Here is a 22,707-nt window from a genome sequence, read left to right as displayed (position 1 = left end):
CTCAAGTGCACCTGATTGATTGTTGTGGCTCAGTGGTCTCTCTGTCTGCAGGTCTGGCCGCTGTGTTGAGCGCAGTGTAATGGCAGCCATGCGTTTAATGCTGTCACAGTCCGGCTGCACACTCGGCCCACACACATCAGAGCGACAGGCACACACACTACCAATCACACACACCTCTACTGAGGAAGCTGCACAAGGCGCTCTACAGTGAACCAGCATGACAGACAGGCGAGAGCACCCAGACACACACACACTCTCTCCCTCTCTCTCTCTCTCTCTCTCTCTCTCTCTCTCTCTCACACACACACACCTCCAGCCCCAGATTTCTGGAACTGGTTACATTTAGTGTTGTCACAGACTAACAGGAAAAATACAGAGGCTTGCAGGCCAAGGTGAAGAGGTTGTGTTTAAAGATGTGTGAACACTTTTCCACTCTTTACACAGTCAGGTCAAGAGTGTTTGTCCGACTATGTATTTATGCAAGTCTCTCTCTCTCTTTCTCCCTCTCTCTCTCTCTTTCTCTCTCTCTCTCTCTTTCTCAGTCTCTCTCTCTCTTTCTCCCTCTCCCTCTCCAATCTGTTCCTACCTCTCTGGGTTTCTGGATGTTATCTTTGGGCCCCAGATGAGAGAGGAGTAGGAGAGGTGTTAAATCAGTCTAAGATAGCAGAGTGAGGCGGGGGGCAGGGCGAGAGAGAGAGAGAGAGAGAGAGAGAGAGAGAGAGGAAAGGCAGCCTCATGTTTTCAGCTCTAATTCCTCACTAACTGGCAGAGCGCTGACCTCAAACTGACTGTTCCACATGAATGTGTTAGAGCACCTTACACAAAAAGGAAAACCCTGAAAAGACCAGTGGCTACTTCATATACATCCAACCAGCTGCACCAATCGAGGCAGAACGTTGATCTGACATTTTCTGACTGTGTTCAGAGACTTCAGCACTTTTCGGGCGAGATTTGTTTTACATGGGGAGGAGGAGTAATGTATTGTCACTACAGTTTGTAAAATGTATGTCTGATTTGCACAGGAAATCTTGGCATTTTTATGTTCTGCCATCCTCTCCAAAAAGTGTCTTGTAACCCATTTGTAAGAAAAAATAAGTTTTTGTTTAAAAATTAGCAGCTACATTCTTATAACACGTACGTAGGCTATAGGTTACGTTACACAATGACTTGCTTAAAGCTGCCAGCAGCGCAAGGCCTCTAGGGAGTCCTTTGGTTGGTCTTCTGGATTTGACTGAGGTTTGCCACAGTCTTGGGCTGTCCTTGAGATCTGGCATGACCCGAGGTACCTGTGCCTTGCACAAAAAACTAAATGCCTCCTCGAGCGCCTACATACTGGAGAAAAGCTGTGAAAATCTCCTTTAATATTTACCCACAGGATTAATATCACCTGAGGTTATTTTTATGGCTCGTTTTACAGAAGGCAAAAGGCACTGGAATCGTTACTAATACGGGAGCACACAGTCCATAAAAATGACTGGCGCATTTGGACAGGACTAAAATCACTGAGAAACTCTAGAAATAATTCCATTACCCCACCTCCCCAAGGAAACCTAATCCCATCCGAATAAGGCTTTAGCCGCCTTTATAACAAGATAAAATCTGCCCCCAGAGTAGATGCAGTGTAAGTCCTTGACATATATATATATATATATATATATATTATAGTTGTGTTAATATGTTTGCTTGTCAAAATGATGATTTGTGATACAAACTGAATGTAAATCTATCCTAATGAACAGTAACTCTGGCTTTCATGACATAAAAAAATGTGATCTGTGCAAAACTTCTCAGACCTTGATTAGCAAATCAGGCCTGAGGCATGTCACCAGTTATAATTAGGACCTGTCAGCTAAATCAAGCTCCAAGCTTTAACCATTCTTTGGCTCTTCGAGTCTTATACTAACACTCATCAACTATGGGCTTCTCTAAGCCACTGTCTAAAGATCTGAATCTGAAACTACTTGAAGCAACCAAGGCAGGAACGCTATAAGAAGATAGCCAGGAGTTTTCAGCTTGCGCTTTCTACAGTCTGGAAATGACAGTTATGGGGAACTGTGGAGGTCAAGATGAGATCTGAAAGATCAAGAAAACTCTCAGGGAGAACTGCTCCTATGCTGTTAATAAAGGTAAAACTGTTCCACTGAGCAAGCAGCACTGATTGCACAAACATAATCATCATCAAGAAATCATCAGTAGGAAACCTTCTTTACTGTAATCTCATCCCAAGAAACAAGTGGACTTAATGAGTCAAAATAGACTAGATATATTTCTGCTAGGAATAGCAGAAATATATTGGGAAAAATAAAGGAATTGCATTTCATGAAAAGAGCACATTGCCAACAGTGAAGCATGGGGATCTTTCATGCTTTAGGGTTGAGTTGCTGCCAGTGGCATTGGCAATAATGTATGGGTGGAAGGAAGAAAAGATTCCACAACCCAGCTGGAAAAGGCATGGCTTCTGTAATAAAGATGTGTGATTATTCATGCGCACAAATCTGCATTGCAAAAGCTCTAAATGGCATCACTCAGAACCCTTACTTGATATAGAGATTCCACACTAAAATAAAGGTTCTTCTTGCTCACAAATCTCAAAAATAGTTCTAAATGAACCAAAAGCAATTCTTCTACTTCATCACTCAAAGATCCATTTGAAACACCTTTATTTTTAAATGTAGGGGACAAAACATGTGCAGTAATAAATAGAATAGATAGTCATTTTAACACTTTTACGGTGATAAATCATTGATTTGATCCATATCTGGATCAGTGCAGCAGTCCTTTCAGAGAATCTGTGCTATAGAATAGGCAGGAATTTTATGACATGCAGAACATCCCTGAAAGAACGTTCTTCGGATCGGTCCGGAGGTGCACTTTGCTGAAAAGAGCCTCTGCGCTAGTTGTCATGTGCTTTATACATGCAACAGACATACGGAGTAGCTGTCCATTTTCTCTATTGCTATGTGAGACGATGTCATATTTCTCAGTTCTGAGTGTTCATTGATCGCTGCATCATTGCTTGTTTATGTGAGCGCTCTGGAAAGAACATCATAGCTTCAACGAGCCTCTGAAGTTGGAGAGCTGAGGGGAAAAAAAAGTGCACCTGTTCAGAAAATGTCTGACCAACTCCACTTCTCTCATCTTCACACTCTGTGTCCTAATAGACTCTCCAGAGTCTTTGTGCCTCTGGTAGGAAAAGTAATCATCTGCAGTGGGCCAGGACAGGGCTGCTGGTGAGAGTGTGGCACAGAGATTATCTGTGTGTGTGTGTGTATGTGTGTATGCGTGAGTGGTGGGGATGGTAAAAGATTTTCCTAGGTTTGGTGAGGGCAAAGTTTGATGTGGTTTGAAATGAAGGCTGTACAGGTACATACATGTTTAGGGTTACATTTCTGACCTCACAACTGTTTGGTTTGAATCTGATTTGAATCCCTTAATCATAAAATCTCACATTTTATCACAAATCAATTACATAATTTTTTATGATTTGGACTTTTTGAGCAAATTGTGACTACAGAACCTTATTTACAAAGTAGGAAAAAGCTGTAACCATCATTTCAGAGAACACAGTTCCACTGCTCAACACATCAATGCTGGGGGCTTTATACTCCACAGTCCACGCCTGGCATTAGACATGGTGCCAATACGTTCATGTTAATCTGCTCCAGAGAGTCCTATACTATTGATCATTTCATCTCCAGAGGGACTACACAGGCTGTGTGTGTGTGTGTTTGTACAGAACATCTGTGTCAGCAATGGGTGCAACTTAAAGTACCTGAATGCATTCATTAGAAGGGGTGTGTACAAAATGTTGAACATGTAGTGTATCTTTGAACACTAGCCTATTCACACTAACTAGCGAGATTTTTTAAGTAGACAACCAACCACTTCTGTAAGACACTCTGTGTCAATTCAAAGAACATCTGTGATTGGTCAGAATGCTCAAAGTCTGCATTACAACATATCTTCAATGACTGAAGTGTCCAATGGTTTCTTTATTGGACACTTCTGAGATGTGAGTATTGCATAGGCCAACGTTCCAATGTAACATAATGATTAAAACAATATACTGTGCAGCCTGAACCCAATGCTGCTGCACTGTAGTGCCTTTTACTGCACTCATCTTTAGGAAAATGTCTTCTCACATTCGTTTTTGACTATACTGACTGCTGTGAGCAATTAAAGCAATTACCACCACACAGGTCAAACCGGAATCTGACACATTCTGAGAGAAAAAAAGAACAAATGCATTTCTTTATTAATAAGTGCCCGTTTTCAGCTAAATGGCAAAAATCTGAAAGTTCACGCTTATTTGACCACTGCATAGGTCAGCAGACCGAATAGGTCCAAGGCTGAGTGACTCTCCGCAGATTGCAGCCCACAGAACACAGCAGGTGCTCTCTATATCAGACTTACTCTCCCTCAAAGTAGCCTCCTGCCCATGAGACCTTTCCCTAGCCATTCTCTGCGGAACGTTTCTCATCAACAGAGCTATCTCAGGTCATCTTGAGATTTTTGCAGTCCTGTCAGCAGCAGAGTGTGAGTGTCGCATAGCCCCCTCTGACGTCTGTCTGTTCAACTCAGTCAAGTCCATCAAGTTCCATCCAAGTCACTTGCAATGTCAGACTAGTTCTCATAGGCTAAAAGGCTAATGGACTCAACAGCAGACTGTTCAGTCATGAAACATGCATTAACAGCCAGTAGTAGTCGATCTCTCCAACATCTCCAAATGAGAATTAGCTAAAGTGCTATTCTCTTCCCAACAGTCGAGTCCTGACCTGAGATGATTAGGGATTACTGCAGGTGACAACGACACTGCAAAACATTTAGTTAAACAGGGAAAGCTGACTGACTGATTTGTGAGTGTGTGTGTGTGTGTGTGTGTATGTCTGTGTGTGTGTACTTGTGTCCTTTTTAGCCATGCAATTTGTAGACATCTTTGCCCTTGTCAGCTTGAAGGAGTGTTAGGATGTGAAAGTGAGTGAGTGAGAGAGAGAGAGAGAGAGAGAGAGAGAGAAAGAGAGAGAGAGAGAATGCAGACCTAACTTCCTAATTACAGGTCGTCTGAACGCTCAAAGGCATCAGAACAAAGAGCGTCTGTCAGTCAGAGCAGGAATGCGTGTGCAATGGGCCTTTACAAGCTTTTAAACTCTCAGCTGACCAAAACAAACCAACAATCTCCTCTAAACTAAACAATTCAGCCTGGCTGAGCGCTAATGACTAGTGACAGAAAGCCTCAGAGGCACCAAATACAATGGGCAGGACTACAAAGAGATGAAAGAGTAGGCTGCACTAAAACAGCACAAACACATCAACAGGATGTCAAACTCTGTCTAATTCATTTCTGATGATGAGGTTAGGGGGAAACAGGCAACATCAGTGGCTCAGAGGCTTTAGTGCCAGAAGCAGTTTGATACTAGTCCCGCAAGCCAAACGTCTGAGAGAGGTCTCCCTCACTATTAGTATACTAAAAAAAACAAGTGAGTATGCTTTCAGTTTACTTTTTGTGTACCTATCAGATATCTACTAACTACAATTATACTTAAGTATACTCGACCTGTACTGAACAGACTATCCAGACTAGCGATCTTTGGGCGAGCCGTCAATCGTGCACCGTACAGCTTGATTTAAGCCGCGTCATTGTGTCTTTGCTATCGTAACAGCAGGAAAAGTATGTCTTGCGTGGGTTTAAAAGGCATGTACTAAGTCTCTCAATTATTCATGGATGTGCAAGAAACCAATCAGCATGTCACTTGCCATTCCTTTAAAGAGCCATGGCTCGGTCTAACTTTGACAGATTGCTATTTAAATGGCGCATCGTGCACAGTCTGGGAAGGCTTGCTGAAGCAGTATTCTGTTTATTGTTGATGTAAATGTTTGCATAGCTGCCAACTGGCATGCGCTATGGATTTTTGTGCACTGCTGCGTATCTATGTGTACATAACAAGCGGAGGTGTACGCACATGTGTTTTAGACAGCAATACACCAGACATTTACCTAAACACACCCCATTTCGAGACCACCACGTCCATCTGCGTATATATATATATATATATATATATATATATATATATATATATATATATATATATAGATAGATAGATAGATAGATAAATAAATATATATATATATATATATATATATATATATATATATATGCTGTAGATTTTTAAATGACACTTTCAACAATTATCTGTAAGTGACAATTCCAATAATTATGGCCACTACCTTAAAAATAAGTTATGTCCGAGAGGCTGTATTTCTAGACTGTTATGTCACTGAAGCTAGTCCCACGTGCAGGAATTTATGTTACTACAGATTTTTATTTTTTATTATTTGACATATGTCAGAAATGGCTGTGAGTAAATGAGATTCTGCATCTCACCAGAGCTCTAATGAAATATAAGTCGTATAGACAGTAAAGTCGTGTAAACTATGATGAAAGCAATAAAGTAAATATGTCAAAACACATGCTACTGTTATTCAAAACAAAGTAACAATACTCTACTACGGCCTTTTCTATTTTGCATGAAGGAGCACTGAAGAGGAGCTTTCACATATCACTTTGACACACAAATAATGCATTTAACTAGAAAAGTGCATTTGCTGAATGCCTGCACAGCTGAAGAGATTCCCACTTCCATGTCAATTCTTGGTCACTAGGGTGAAACTGATTTGGCTAAGTTGTTGCTATGAAGGGTGTTGCTGGGTGGTTGCTATGTTGTTGCTAAGTGGTTGCTATGATGTTGCCTGGTGGTTGCTAGGGTGTTGCTTAGGAGTTTCTATGCAGTAGCTAAGGTACCCCAGGTAGTTGATATGGCGTCTCAGGTGGTTGCTGCAGTAGCCTGTGTGGTTGGTGGGGTGTTGCTAGTGTGTTTGGGTCATTCTGACATTAGAAGGGTAAAGCATAAAGCTTTGTTCCCCAGACATTCTTACTGGAAAGAATACAAATGGACACACTGGAGATAAATGGCGACTAGGACGACAAGCAGGAATAAAAACAGATGTAGGTAGAAAACAGTACAAACAGAAATAAGAGCTAAGCTAAGCTAATCCATGACATAGATATTGTCAGCAAGCCTGCTTATCTCTACTGAAGAAGAAAAGAAACAATAGGAAAATACCTGCAAGGTTACACACACCATGAATGGCTCTGTGACAACAGATGCCAGATCAGAGAAGTGTGTTTCCCAGCAGCCTTGTCCCTTGATGGAAAGCTTCTGAAGGCTTAATGCTGCTGGTGTGTTTTGGGATGAAGTGGAGTTTAAGCAGTCTGCTGACGCTCTGAATGATGCACTAGCACACACTGGAAATGCTGTGCTTTACACATTCACAGTCAGCAGCTTTCCATAAACCAAACTGACCAGAAAAAAAAGACTAGACAATACACACCCACACACACACACACATACACAATTCCACCTCATATCCTACAGTAGAGAGTCTCCTGCCTGTTCAGCATAACCAACCTAAAGGTTCTTACCATCTAGCTAAGCACACTCTCTCTTGCACACACACACACACACACACACACACACACACACACACACACACACACACACACATACACACACACACTTGTTTTTACACCTTACAACTTACACCTTACAACTGGATATGAGTATATAGTGTGGGAGGTGAGGTTTGGAAGGCCTTCAGGAGCCCAGCCGATATGGGGGCCCAACATAAAGTATGATGGTAGAAACTGGAAGTTGCCAGTCGTCCCAGTTGGATATTTCAATTCAAATTTGAATCTATAAGCTATATTAAACCCAATCCTATTCAGATGCTTTTTATTTGGCCTCTGAACAGAAATCACACACAAACTGTGGCACCAATACGTGTCTGAGAAAGCAAGTCAGTCTAAATATCTGCAGTGAGAAACTATTTAAAGTAAAAAATGAAAACCTTTATTATCTGCTGTGTCAGTGTTTTGACTGTGTTACCAGCCTTTCATCAAAACACAGTTAAATAAGCTGTACATCAGAGTGTGAGTGTGCATCCATTAGATTTAGTCTTTTCACCGCTTGACACCAGAAAAATACACTGCTGTAACATTTTACAGCAATGAGTCAGACTCAGATGCTTAAAAGAACAGTTTGGACAGATGAACATGATTACATGACTGAAGCTGAAACGCATAAAAGAAAAAGAAAAAATTATGGATTAGAAAATTGATGCTTGATGACCCTCGCCTTTCACCTTGCCTTGTGTCTTGCGTTCTCACTGGCTGTAGCTAGACACTGCACTAACTTCCAGTTACAATACTTTACACGCTGCTGGATTTAAAATCTCTAACAGGTCCTGATATTTAACCTGCTAGATATTTATTGGGGTCTTGCGAGGCATCGGTGATCACTCTTTTAGCAGTTCACTCATAGCGATCAAGCCAGAACCAATTTGCCTCTGATCTGAGGCTGATCTCTAAAAACAGTCAGAGACTACAAAACTTGTGTATTGTGAATCTAGCATTAGTTTACAACTAGGCCAACATTTCTAACAAACACTGTACTCAGACTGCCACCAATCTCATCTTAGTAAATATATGTATTAGATCTTAAACAATTACATTATATAATATGTATATATCTATCCAATGATTAAAAAGCTATATAAACAAGGTCAAAATGATATTTAATGAAATGGCGTGTAGTATAGACCTTATTTAAACAATTATGCAATGCGCCAAACAAATATAAATCTGGATGTGTTTTAAGCTGAATGAATGACTTTCTCAGGTGTGTATTTATGAATCTGAGATTGGTAACAGTCCAGTGTTTGTTAACAACATTAGCCTAGCAGCTCCTATTCTAACTAAAGAAACAATCTCTACATATCAAACATGGCTTGGCTAAACAACATTTGGGGCAAATCATAAACCATGTTAATCTGATTTACTGAACTATTCCTTCAATACTGAGGCAAGATATTAAGGCCCAGCATACTACAGCTAGCCACAATCACAATGCAATATCAAGTGTGATAATCTTCACCTGTAGCTACATGTATAACAGGTTTGTGTGTGTGTGTGTGTGTGTGTGTGTGTGTGTGTGTGTGTGTGTGTGTGTGTGTGTGTGTGAATCTATGTGTGTGTGTGTGTGTGATTGGCTAGATTCTTCAAGTCTCTAAAACTGAACTGGAGGGATGGATCACAGCTCTTTCAAATAATATTCCACCATTATGATAACAGATGGTTCGTGAAGAGTGCCGTGGAGAGTCCTCCATTGGTGGTTGGGTTGAGATCTGCTCACTGTGAAGGCCACAGCTTATGCAGGTTAGAAAGGTTCCTCACAGGAGAAAAGTGATCCGTCAGAGGAACAATATTGATTTGCACCGACTTTCCTTATGAGAAGATAAGTAAACCTAAACCCATAACTGCAAATTGCCAGTCACCAGATCCCTTTACTGTAAGGCCCCTTTCTAGGAACAGCTGCTCTTTTGCTTTGCTTTTGCATGAGCATCACTGCTGCTGAATGTGTGCTTTCCACCACAGTTTCCAACCCCTTTTACTTGTTTTTCCCATCGATCTGAATGCAGAGGTCATTTTAGTCACTGTTCCAACTGAAACACTGGCCAGTTGAACATCCTTGTGTAACTGAAGCTCTTTTCTATCCAATAATGAACTCTTTTTTAAAGTCACTTGAATCTTGTCCTCTTACAATTTAAATCAGCCTGATCTGTGCAGCAGATTTTCCCAGGCTACAGAAAATGGTTGGCTGTTAATTGCTTAATTGCATCATGCAGCACACCTGCAGAACACCAGGCTGGGAACATCTGCATTCATTATGTTTCACTAGTCATATATTTAGCTCTTTCCTTTTTCATCCCTCTGTACTACTGATATGCAACAGGACTTAAACGTAAACCTAAACCTAACTATGACCTAAACCTCACTAAACAAAAAAGATTTATTGTTGAAGTTCTTAAAATGTAAATACATAATTAGGCCTGAGTTCTGTGATTTAACTGCAAATAACTGAATTATTTTTCAGTAGTGAAATCATATGAAAACAAGCACAGACTAATGTATCGCTCTTTTGAGCTCAGGGAAGGAACACAAGGAAAGAAACAGTCAACTTCTGCTGGCCCAAGCCTCGAACAACTTCACTTAAACCACCACACACACTTTACTCACTCTTCTACCACAAGCGCCTGAATTTCAAAAGCACTGACAATTAAAACACTTTCCACTTCATCTCAAACCACAAGCGGCTCAGAGCACCAGCAAACCACTGCATAACAAAACACAGCCATCAGAAAACTGATATCTCCAGCTCTCCTAGTCCACTCAGCCATAGCACTCCACCTGCCACACTGGCTTTTAGCACATTAAACCAGTTCCTCTTTAGCTAAGCATTTTTACCATTTTACTTCTTTCTGAAAACCACTTCACAGGGTATGACAATCAAAAAGTATTTTGTAGTATGAAAGCAGTGAACACTGTAAGTTTACAATTATTGACTCAGTACTGATACAGTTATGGTCAGATGTTTGCTTACACTCATTTAGGGCATGACTGTTGTGGAAATACTGAACTTTCAGTGATTTCTTAAAATAAAAAAAAGACCTTTTTAGATTTCTGGAATTAACAAATGGCAAGAAATATATGTACAGAATCAAAAATATCCATACTTACACTAACATTAATAATTCAGTTAATAATGAATTAAGTTTCAAAATATGTTTTATACATGAGGTAGCTTCTCCATGCCCAAGAAAAACTCTATATGAATATATGATTATATATTTACATACACCAGAACTGTCTGTTGAATCTATTTCTAAGCAACACCAGATTTCGAGATTATCAGTTAAAACAACTGTATGCCAGTGAATGTTGCTGGGAAGTGTAGCCACTTTGCCAAGGTCCGGAGTAGGACCCAAAGATATAACTTGCTAAGGGACATTTAACCAATTATTCGGTGTGCTTTATGCAGATTTTTGACCCTGTGTTGACATATATTTATATGAGTACCCTATATATACTTGGATTTTAAAAACCAGGGCAGATCATATGGTTTTATAGCCATATATATGATTCAGGAGACAATGAGGCATCACCCCTTCATAAACAACCACCAAGACCATATCTTCTAAATGCCAAGCTCACATATTGCAGGGCCTATACTCGCGCACTGCAGCTCCAAACACTTCCACCTATTTTTCTGTTCCTTGCTCTGGCTGGCGCAGTCTCAAACGCAGCATCTAAGAAAAAAGGGTAGATGCTAATGTGTCGATGTCATGGTCTGAAAGTACATGCATTTCCTTTTTACAGAACACTCAAGTCCCCAAAAATTGCCTCTGATATTGCAGTAGGTCATTTGCTAGGCACATCTGCAATAGTGAGTGCACACTCCATCAAATCTAAAGTGATTTGATGAGTGCATCATGTTTGACCCAGTTGTGAGAGGCTAATCGCCCTCTGTGGGTCTCTGGCCATGTGTGTGTGTGCGAGCGTGTGTGGCCATGTGCTGATGGACTGCTGCGGGGCCAGATGTGGCCACCTCCTGCTTATTTCCAGCACAGTGCTTAGTTTCTCTCTCTCTCGTCTCCTGACTACAGTTACTTATCTTCTAAACAGGTGCATTTACTTATCCGCATGTAGAGCGGCTTTGATTGATAGAGTGCTTCTGGAACCGCATGTGCATTTGCTACAGTACATCATGAAGATTGAATAAAGTGTCAGCAAGGAGTTAACAAGCATTTTATATATCTGCATAGAGAGAGAGACAGAGCGAGAAAGAGAGAGTTTTCTGCATATATTCAGCCTTGTGTGAGTGTGTTCCTGTCAGTGGCAGTTTTTCTTGGGAGACTCCATTTAATCAGTTGATAGGCAAACAACGTAGGTGACTATTGACTGTGGTTTCAGTGCACCATCACTATATTCCCTCCAAGGACTGCTATTAACAACAGACTCTACCATTAGTAACACACCTCCCTAATGGAGTGCAATGAGGCAAAATGTGCAGAGCACAACTTCAGACATGATCAATAACTGAAGAAGCTCCAATTACCTGTAAGTGCGTATCAAACGAATGAAATGTCCAATAGACAGCTCCTGTGATATCCCTACAGGGGATATGTTCAGTGTGGTCTTCAATTACTACCCTTCTTCTGCCTCATCTCAGAGGATCAAAGCCGTCCACATGAAGAAGCCAAATACTGATGAATCCCCAGCTCAGAAGAGACAGAACCTTAAGACCATTATAAGAGAATTACGAGAGCACACAGTGTTTAACAAAAGAGAAGGGTTTGTGGGTAATAATTCATGCAAGACATGTAAAATTCAGAGAAGCCCTTGTGACTTTGATAGGTGATGTCATGCTCTGAAAACAGGTGGGTAAGAAACAGGCCCACTGTTGTTGCAAGTTTAGCAACTAACTGAGTTCAAATGAAGGAGAAAGCAAGCAAACCTGGATGAACCAGTCTGCTCAATGCGCTTGAAAACAGTAAAAAAAACCTGGTTTTGTGCTCTCCGACATAAGTCTTTATCCCCTAAATGTGTGTGATTTAAGACCCAGTTAGCAGGAACATGGTCTGTGCTGTGCTGTTTAGTCTGCTAGGTAACTTATCTAAGTCTAGATTAACGGATACAAGTCCAAACTGTCTCATTTCGCCGGTCGCTCAACTTTAATCTCTCAGACATGAGGGTTTTTTCTCAATACTAAACTGCTGCACTGGGCTGTCTGATACTCTGTGGATCTGTAGCTTAGCTAGCTAAGCAAAGACTAGCCTGGCAAGTGGGCTAAAGAACCAAAACCACAAAAACACCTTTCAATTCAGTTCTTTTTCCTTCCAATACCAATCGATCAATCAACATCATTCTCATAGACGCATTTTTTAGGTAAGGTTTCAGTCAGCCAGAATCACAAATGTGGTGAACAGATGCTGTCAAGGCTTAACCAGCTAATCTCTTCTGATTCAGAGCGGTTTAACATTTGTAATTGTCAGACTGATGGTTTAACAAGAAATGAATGATTGATTTAAAACAGTTCATAGTGTTGACCTAGTCTGTGACCCTGTCAGCAAACTGAACTTTACATTTAAAAATCCTTGTAGTTTTTAAATAACGCAGGATGAGATGGTACTGAAGCCATGAAATCACAGAACGTTCATATTTCACGCTGCTCCCGTCCCTCGGTACTCCCACATACCATAATAATATTTTGTTGCATATTAAAATTCAACATATGAGATCCGGAATGTAACATAGATGAGGAAAACAGATGTCAAAATGACACTAAACTAGTATTAAACTAGTGATATTCAGTTTCACATGCTTCAGGTTGGCTAAAATGAAATCAGTATGCAGTTTCAGGCTCTGGAGGTGGGTGAGTTGCTAAGCTGCTTCAATGGCAAATTTTCCCGAAACTGTAATTTGCATGATTTAAACACATATGGATTTTCACTGAGCCTGACTGAGACGCGTGTGCTTTTAGCCGTCAGAGTCTGCGGATTTAGAGCAATTAATTAAGCAAAGATCAGTTTGTATAATCGGCTAGACTGAGCTAAATAAGGCTTCCAATTTGCCAGTGATTGCATGTTCCATGTTACAAAGAGCGAGACTGTTTATGTGTGTCCTTGTGCATTTGATAAATTCACGGCCCTTTGCAGACAAGATCCTATCAATCCCACACTCACTGCGGTGTATCTTAATCCATTTATTATAATGTGCATTCATCATCGTTATTAACTCACTTTCCCTCCCTCACGCTCTTTATTTCTGTCTACTTCTGGATATTGACTTCACTAACCCCTGGCAACGCAGTTTTAAGTTCAGAGAATGTCTTCTTTCTTTTCCCTCCATTTTTTTCTAAGAGAAGAACTAAATGTCAGTGATTTGTCTCAGTCTCGCCCACATCATCAATCTGCACTCTGAAAATAAAAATGGCAAGAGGGTTATTTGGAGCAATGCCATAGAAGAACCACATTTGGACAGTTCTTACAAGAACCATTTCTGTAAATTAAAAGTAAAAAAAGTAAAAGTGTTTAACGGTAAATAACCTCCACATTAAGTAAGGTTCTATACCCACCAAAGTGGGTACTTATTCTACAACTGGACATCCAAGCCAAGAGCCATATAGGAACTTGTACAATGGTTGACTATAATGGCTACTCAAAAGATCAATGAATTGAAAGTATCTTCAGTGGAAATGTGGTTCTTTTTTGGCATTGCTCCAAAGAATCCTTTTGGGACCTTCATTTTAAGGAGTGTAGACAACCATATGATTTTTATTTTATTCCATATATTGTTTGTAGTTTATTTATTACTTTAACAGTCACTTATATTTTTAGTTAGTAACATGTTTGTAAGCACATGTGGCCATTTTTGTTTACATTTCTCCATAATGAAAATCTTTTAAATATAATAAACATGTTATTCAGATAGATTTGGTGTGAAATTATCTATGCCAAAGAAACGCTAAAAGCTCCCTCACAGGAAGTTATTATACAAAATGATTACAAATATGGTTCCAGGTTGCTAAAACATTGTTTCACAGCAGGTTTGAGAAGGTGTTGGTGGCGACATTCATGGTGCATTAGGTCAAAACAGTCCCCAGACCAAATATTTTCAGATTAACCACCAGTCATCACAATCCTAGGTTCCAGTGCAAAGGAACAGGAGTCGGTTGGAAGGAGGTCTTGTTTAAATCCCAGAACCTGAGTTATGCAAAAAGTAAAAAAAAAAAAGAAAAAAAAGAAGAGAAAACCCATATATTGTAGTAGTCCTATTGTAATGTAGTCCTTTGTTGATTTAAAGTAAGCCATGAAGACTTGACCCAAGATAACCCAACGGCAAAGTTTACTCAAGCATTTCCAAGTGTGCGTCATGCTCATGCCTATAGGGACCAGCAGTGGGTGTCCCTTGAGAAGTTGAAGATTCAAGTTCTGAGGCGAGTAAGGAACAAAATCATTTATTGTTTAGCACATCAAAGGCGAAGTAGGGGAAGTATGGTGAGAGAGACAGCAAGAGAAAGAAAGAAAATTACAGTCAACTTTGAGGCACACTTTGAACGTTCATTGCTTATGCTTACGCAGCATCCCAACTGCCAAGCTCTGCAGTGACTCCAACAAGTCCCAAGGTAGCAGTTCTAGAGAGCCGAGCCAAAGCTCTGGTTATTTATGGAGCGCTGAGGAACAATAATGTGTCCTCTGCACTCGCATCATTCAAAGCCACACCTTGCACACACAGGTGTTCGGCTCTGAAGTGTTCATGGCCTGCTTTTGTGATCTTCTGGTCACTTTTCTTTTAAGGGCAGAGGGCAAAGTAATCTTCTGGATAAGACCTCCTGAAATACATCTTTTTACATCTTATTATGTGGCTTCTTGAGAAGACATGGCAAGGTCAGAGGGGAGTCACCTAAACCACTGGGAAACATCTGCACACTTGCACATGCTACAAAAAAATGGTTCTTTGTAGAACAAAGAACAGTCCATCATCACTTCCCCAATTAACTGCTACAGTGCTGCGTCTAGACAGATGATTGCCAATATTTGAATGTTCCTAAGTGGATGCTATGGTGTTCCAGGTGGTTGCTAGAGCAGTTGCTAAGGTATTGTTTCTAAAGCAGTGTTTAGGTGGTTGCTAAAACGTTCCAGGTGGTGACTATGGTGATTGCTATGGTACTTCAGTTGGTTGCTAAGGTGTGCCAGATGAATGGTGGTTGCTATGTAACTTCATGTTGTTGTTAGGGTGTTCTGGTTGATTGTTATGATGTTTGCTAGCATGGTTGCAATGGTCTTTCTGGTGATTTCTCTGGTATTCCAGGTGGTTTACACTGCGATTGGCATAGTATTACAAGTGGTTGCTATGGTATGTCAAAGAACAGTCAACCATCACTTCCATTACCTGCTATAACCTGTTTTTAGGCTGATGATTGCCTATACTCAAATGAACTAAGCTGTTTTGGACATGTCATGCCTGCCTTCTGTATGCTGAGATTCTTACTATGCACTTCACTCTAACACCTTGTATATTTAACTGATTTGCTGTTCCACAAGATGTAGTTCTCACAGATATTTTCTGATAATCTTTAATAGGATTAGTCGTTGTCATTGACAAACAGTAGCCAATGTCATTGCCTAATAACATTAGTCATTGTTTTATCTCATGGATCTCTCCTTTTCTGATCTAAAGGTCTCTGTTTAATGTTTAATCTCGTTTCTTTAATTATAATTCTCATTAGTCTTATGTGTCCATTGTAATTATCCCTGTAATGATCCTATAGACCTGAGGAGGATGGGTTCCCCTTTTCAATCTTGGTATCTCTTACCAATGTACCACATATAATGTACTATGGCAGTGACATTGAAGAACCACTTATGCTTCCCCTAAGAACCATGTAATCTCATGAAAATGAGATTTGTGAGGATGAAGAACCTGTTTAAAATCTGTGTGGTATGTTTTACAGTATGTGTTCACTGTCCGCTCTCTTCGTCAGCACATTGTGTTTTTCTACAATGCAGGATGTGAAGGAATGTGCCAATCATGAACATGAATTTCAAATAGATGTCAAATGACTTATCTTCTCAAGCACACAACTCTCATAAACCTGGTTCTAAAAAGAACCTTTTTTGATTGAAATGTTTTTGTCAAGTCTGACAGTAGTTGAAACAATTCTCATTTATTTTCCTCTATTTACAACGGCATCCAACGCCACACATTCCCGCTCAGATTTGCAGCTTTTTTTTTTTTACTGTACTCAGCTATAAATATTGAGATTAAACTCTAAATTAGCTGCACCATGCACCAGAGAAAGAAGAGGGCTGTGGCTGCTGCCGTGCTCTAGATGTGCTGGATACGTTCCCGTGCTTTCCGTCATGCAGGCGGAACCGTGCAGGCACATGCGGGTTGTGTACGGACAACGGACTGTTGTTTTTGCATGATAGGTCGGCGCGGTGCGGCACGGCTGCTATGTATAATTTGCATGAAGTTGAGGCCAGCTCAACTTTTCCTCGCCGAGCCATGAGTCAGGTTGTCATGGTAGTAAGCTTAGAGGCAGATGCGGACGTAAATGAAAGTCATTTATTTAACATAAGAGCAAAACAAGAACCAAAGAAACACAAGCTGGAGAACTAACTAACAAAAGAAAAACAGAGGAACCAAGCAAGCCAAGCAACACGCAATGACCCGTCACATAACACACACATGCTCAAGACCAGACAAGGGCCGATTCTCAATCTGCATCCTTATCTCTGCTTGTGCTCCGAAGTTCACATCTAGCCCAGTACCGCCCAAATGCTCGGATGTGTCCACGAGCGTCACAGAGGCTGCATCAGGACGTGAATTGTGTGAATATGGCACGGCCAAATATCCCAAAATGCATTATGCACCACGCTGCTGTTCCAATTGCAAAATGACCGTACAGCGTTCTCCTGTCCTCAGGGGTTTGGACTGGTTTACTAAGTAAACCAGTCCAAACTTGGCAAATTCTGTACTGTGAATTCCCCAAGGGACACAAAGGGACTACATATACACACACAGAGACACTGACAAGAAACACCTGAAGAAGATAACGAGAGGGCAGGGCTACAAAGGAGCCACAGGTGGGAACACTAATGAGAAGGCGGGGCTAGGGCGGAGTCAAGTGAGAATACAAGAACACAAACATAACAAAGCCATGTGCTGAAGAGTACATGGGAAAAAACAACACAAACTTACAAGGACAAACAAGCAAAAACATAATATAAATATAATATAAAACATAAATAACATAAATAAAGGCAAAGTTTTAGATTACGAATTTGCATACAGTGGACACGTACCAACAAAGATTCTTAAAAGGTTTTTTAGCTTGAATATATGTTTTATGAGCCAAAAATGTAGAGAACAAGACCCTTTCTTTGTGTGGAAGTTGTTGAACTTTTAAAAGGTAGTTTTGCACACTTCCATTTCATTTACCAAAAACATTTTTTTGAAGAACCATCCAGTGAAAGGTTTTTTAATGAAGCAAATGTATTCCCTCTTTGGCATCGCTCTTAAGAACTCTCTTAGCACCTTTAATTTCTAGATAAGAGTGTATGCAAATGAACTTTGAATTTAACTGTAGTGAGTCATTTCAGAGAGATCATCAGTAAGTCCATTTTGTACTCCAAATGGATGGTTTCAGGACCCTACATTGCGCTACCATGTCCTCTGCAATATGAGAGTAATAAGTACTGGTGTACGTACAGAGTGCATTATGAGACCATATGGTGCGCTACTTTCCACACCCCCCCCCCTCCCTACTCTCTGCATCAGAAACAAGGTTTCCAGGCTCCACAACCCATTTAAGGATTGAGGAATCCACTTCAGGGACCAACATCGAATTCAGTAATGTTAGTCCTCCAGAGCAGACTGATCTAAACAGACTCACACATCGTATCTGAGGACACACACTGAGGCTAATCAGCCCTCTTCACTGGAGTTCTCTCGGCAGTATCTGCATTTCAGGACCCCTCAGATTTCTTTGAAGCTTCCGCCTGCTGCACCAACTCACAAGCCCAGGCTGTTCTCAAAATGCAACGTGACACACCATGAAAAAAACATATGCAAGGTAGTTGTTATTCCTTACTCCACGGAACACGGTAACCACAGACTGATCAAACTGTTCACGCTACAGAATTCTGCATTTCCCGGTCTGCTTAGCACTTCTATGCTAAATTAGATAGGACAGATGCACATGAGTTTTATAAGTGCTAAGAGCTGACCCAAAGTTAAGAGTATAACACCCTTTACCTCATGGAACACTAATTCCCTGTTTACACAGCTGAGAAACAGGAATACAGTCACTGAGAGTTTGCTCGCAAGCAGAAGCGATATTTTAACAAGTGTGTTGTCATGGAATTTTCTGTAGTCAGTTAGAATAAAAGCAAGGAAATCTAGCAAACTGCAGAAAAGGCTGCACAGCTTAAGTGGTTGCAACTTCCAGGCAGTTGATTGACTGTTCCTCTGTGCTCACTAGTGTGAAACTGTTTTCGCAAAGTGGCTGCTATGGTATCCCATGTGGTTGCTAGGGTGTTGCTATGCGGTTGCTACTGTATTTGTGTATTGTTGCTGACGTGTGTTGGCATTTTTAAGGCATTCCTAACTGCATACTGCTGTGTTCCAGGTAGTTGCTAAGGTATTGATTAGGTAGTTGCTAAGGTAATGTTTAGGTGGTTGCTAAGATGTGGTCACTATTTGATGATTGCTACGTTACCACGGTTGGTTGCTAAGAAGTGGTTACTATTTGGTGATTGCTAAGTTACCATGGTTGTTCCAGGTGGTTAATATGGTGGTTGCTATAGACCTTGACATGGTTGCTACGGTGATCTAGGTGATTGTTATAATGGTTGCTATAGTATTCCAAGAGGGTGTTCTGGTGTTTTTGGAAGTTGCTACAGTGTTCCAGGTGATTATGATGGTTGCTTTGTTTTTGTTTTTTTTTTTCAGATGGTTTGTAAGGTGTTCCAGGTGTTTTTTTACTGTGCTTGCTACAGTATTTCAAGTGATTGAAACGGTGTCTTGAGTGATGGCTAGGGTGTTGACAAGTGGTACCCCATGTGTGTGACTGGGCCTTACAAGTGTAATTGTTTCATTGTTTCAACATTAAGAAGGGAGCACAAATGTTTGCACCACATTCATTCATTCATGGGAAAAAATTAGAAAACTCTACTTGGACAACATACATACATTCAAGAACCTGTACATCAAACAAGTGGGGTACCTCAAAATCTGGGGTTATCTGTGTGAGAGCCAAGGGGAAGAGCCAAGAGCTGAAGGGAGGAATCCAGGTGCTAGCCACATGATAGGCTAAAAACTAACCCTACCAGACCATACTACAATCTCTTCAGCTTGCTCACTGTACCCCATGACATCTGGACACTGAAAGGACCCATAGAGGACAGCAACACTATCCAGTAAGATGAATAGAATTACAAATAAAACCTAGAGTGTTAAAAGCTATGCTAGGCTATGCTGTGCAGGACGCCAAAGTTCTGTAAGCCAGCCAAAATCATTTCTTTTCCATAAGCCCACTATAAAAGGATCATTGCATCCTAAGGCAAAAACACATAATTTACTTTTTAATGGTTGTGTAAAACTGCATCTGATCCTTTTTTTTACCCCACCATACTATTTATATATCAAAGGGCAACTTAAACTACTGAATAAAGACATTCTCCTTTAAAGCCTTTTAATGTTTTAGCCATCTGTTCTACTGTGGTCCAACACGGAACTTCACACCAAACCACTCTGAAGATCTTTTGCATCCTAATTATCTTAACCAAATTTGAAAAATGACTGGATTCAATTAAGTGACAGATTTAAACGAATATTTCTGTTCTGGATCAGGTATGAGTGATTAGGAGTGTTATTTAATAATTCTCCCAAACACAAATTACTTCAGTTTCTGGAGCGCTCCAAGCCAACATTTGGTCATTGAATTAATGTTGAAATGATGCTTAAGTACGTGATTTTACCACTGATTCAATGACGACTGCTTACTGAATTCCAGTTCAACAGAACTGGTGCTGTCTCTGAGCTTACACTCAAGCTCTTCCCCACAGCGTGAGCCAAGCTTTGTGGCCCACTACTCTTCTGAGGCTGTTCCCCTCAGTCAGTGTTTCCAAAGCAAGCCTCAGAGAAACTCCTGTTTGCATTGATGCTGCAACTAAAGAAAGTGTAGGAAGTTGTAGTTTGCGGCTACTTGAAAGAGGCAGCAATAACAAACACATTGTAGTCCAATCATATCAGGAGATTCGGCCTCATTAATCACTGTTCTACCGCACTGCACTACGTCAGCGCAGCCTCGCGAAATCAAGTCAAATATTTACCTGTGGCTTTGGAGCATGGAACTAACTCCCAGCTATTGGGCCAGGAAGACGGAACAGAGTGCGGGAGCATAGCGAGACATTTCTGGAGGGTAAATATCTGTGTTGAGAAGATAATGAAGAATTATGTGGGGAATGATCCCAACTCCCATATCTCCCTACTTTTAATTACCTGTCAAAAACTCAGCAGTAACTACCAAGAAGTAATGAAGCCAAGAACTCCCACCAACCTCTCAGTGCAGTCCACAGAAACACACGCTGAATACATGCTAAGAATTCTACTGTGTTAAATGAAAGCTAGTCTACGCGTAAGAGCTTTTGTTTTATTGATGGCTGCGGATGACATCGGCATAACAGTAGCACAAATCTACTGGCTGTACACACCCAGGGCACTGCATTAATAAAGCCGTCCCTTATGAGTAACTAAGCTTACGCAAATATGAAAAGCATCCATATAGCCTGCAGAACTTCTGACATCAATATAAAATACCTCTCTGATCATTATGAAAATATTTATAAAAGGGACAAGTAGCAGCAGGAACAATTCCATTTATCTTCCCTGAGCTCGGTTTTTGGGGCTTCACACAGCTTGGGGGTGTTGAAACAGAGGAAATACCCTGCATTCTTTTTTTTCATCTTGTCCTGATGCTGCTGCTTGTTTGAAGAATGCCTATCTAATGGCAAATTATACCAGGCCACATTTACCATTCATTAATAGCCCTCCTGTGCTCTCCAATCTGGGTGGATTGAAGGCGAGCGCTTAGAGGCAGGGCCCTGCTCCTCACTCCCCTCTCATGTTATGTCGTGATTAAGGTTCAGGCCTGTGAAACGCAATTATGGTAATGTTGAATGTGCTGCCAGTGAATCACACAAAGTAAAGGGGGCACATTTAAAACCTCAGAAACACAGCTGCTAACCTACAAAAGGACACTCATTATGGAATGGAATTAGAAAACAGGCCGTCCGGCTCCTGCCAACCATATTTGTGACAGAATGTGAGGGGTAAAAAATAAATAATTATTCAAGACAGCACATTAATAGATATAAGGTACTGAAAATATCTAATTACAAGTGTTGTTAAAGACTCATTTGTAGGCTTGGTGGGCTTGGTAGGAGTTAGAGTTAAAAAAGAGAATACAATAGGACTGTCCCTATTTAGGGGGGTTATAAGAAGTATAAAAACAGTCCAGCCCCTGAGTCAAATTAACAGTCTGAAACTGAGTCTGATTAGCTTAAATAACTCATTAACTCAGAAGCAGCCTACATCCCAGCTAATCAGTGTAGTATTTTCTACCAACCAGCCCAGCAAGCAGCTTTGTTTTTTTTGTTTTTTTGCAACTTTACCATGTGCAGACTGACAACAGAAGCAGTGGTGTAGACAGAGGGGTGTCCAGGGTGGCACTGGCTTAATGCACTATTAAAGCACAGTAAATTCAACAAACATTTTTAGCGTTAAAGCAGCATTATGTAGCAATTGTACCCTAAATGAACAGCTTCAAACCACGTTGATGCTCTACTGTCTCTGTACATTGTTAGCTGACATGGTTCTGTATCACTCAGCTTGTCACCAAATGCACAGCTGTATATATATATATTTGTTCATTATTGCTAAAATACTGTAAAATATTGCGATATAGATTTGTTAGCTCACCTTGTCCACCTCTACATGGTGGGCATGTCTTATCCCTTTTAAAGTTTCCGAATAAAAAGGAATCATCCTCTCTCCTGCAGGGAGCTTAACGCCAAGGCAGTGTGTTGGTCATTCTCCTCCCACAAGCTCCCCACCACTTCTCTGTGAGCTGGAGATTTGCAATCCCAGAACAAATTTTGCTTTGGGCCACGGAAGAGCCAAGGACGGTTTTGAATTCTCCACCAAACCCACTATTCATCATAGCAAGACCGGAACAGACAGCTTTT

General features: G+C 40.7%; 1 protein-coding gene across 2 annotated transcripts in view; it reads right to left on the bottom strand.

Moving 5' to 3' along the window:
- Window positions 1-22,707, bottom strand: part of pcdh15a (protocadherin-related 15a) — a 285,392-nt gene that overhangs the window by 219,215 nt on the left and 43,470 nt on the right. The window lies entirely within an intron of this gene.

Source organism: Salminus brasiliensis, chromosome 4, assembly GCF_030463535.1.
Source record: "Salminus brasiliensis chromosome 4, fSalBra1.hap2, whole genome shotgun sequence".
NCBI lineage: Eukaryota > Metazoa > Chordata > Actinopteri > Characiformes > Bryconidae > Salminus > Salminus brasiliensis.
Note: the sequence above shows the minus strand (reverse complement) of the source record. Positions and strands in the feature narration are given on the sequence as shown.